The sequence below is a fragment of the Glycine max genome, unplaced genomic scaffold (assembly GCF_000004515.6).
Source record: "Glycine max cultivar Williams 82 unplaced genomic scaffold, Glycine_max_v4.0 scaffold_25, whole genome shotgun sequence".
In the NCBI taxonomy this organism is placed as follows: Eukaryota; Viridiplantae; Streptophyta; class Magnoliopsida; order Fabales; family Fabaceae; genus Glycine; species Glycine max.
This window is the reverse complement of record NW_024464704.1, coordinates 282,059-283,091: the sequence shown is the minus strand read 5'-3', so window position 1 is coordinate 283,091 and position 1,033 is coordinate 282,059.

The following is a 1,033-nucleotide window of genomic DNA, read 5'->3' as shown; positions in this document are numbered from 1 at the left end:
AGCTACCAAATGCATTAGATGTGGTTGTGAGAAGCTCACAAGTTCAAGTCAAAAGATGACGAGGGATGGAAGAAGCTATTAGGTGAAGTCTTTGGATGATGAATGATTACGTGGCCTTAGGTTGTCATGGTCTAGGAAACTTTCCCAAGATCATAAAATGGTCCTCTTAAATATTGCTTTTAGACTATTTTAGTAAAAGGATTTATCTACATCATTGCTCCTGGGTGATTGCCAAGATAAACTACTATCTAAGAAGAAAAAAATACATGACCTTATTAAACACTTTTTAAACATGTTTGAAATAATTTTTAACATTATTTAAAATAATTAAAGATTTACAATTTTTAAACTTAACTTAATATTATGATCACTTAAATTTTTAATCGAAGTTGCCATGACCAGAGAAGTAGATATCATGACAGTATGTTTGGATTAGCATAGGGAATTTGATAGAACTGGCTCTTAGCTCTTTCATGGATATCTCCTATCATACACCTTTCCCGATCTATCAAAATCTATTATTTGATTAGCATATTCCATTATAATTAACTTAGTTACTGAAACACACTAAAAAGAAACTATTCTATTATGCTTTCTCTTTGTAGCCCATTCAAATATGATATAAAAAGTATATATATGTCATAAGTCATTTTCATAATTAAGTTTAAATAAATTTTTGGAAGATTATGCATGGACAAGAAGAGACTGATGTGTTTCTATAAAGATAAAGAAAAAGAAGAATAAATATAATGATATAATGCAACAAGAAGAGACTGATTAGTGAAAATAAAGAGTGTTAATCAAGTGTATATACTATACAAGTGCCAATGTATATCAATACTCTAAATCTTTAGAAATCCCCTTTTACCTTAATCATAAGATCAGCTCTATAAGTGGCTAGAAACTTTCTCAAACTAGTTAATCTGAAATAGACAAGCATAACAACATTAGCATATTGATTATGCCTTAAAAAACTGCAGAATATTAGAACTAAATCTGAAAAATGTCTCTTTTATGAAATTTTGTTAATTTC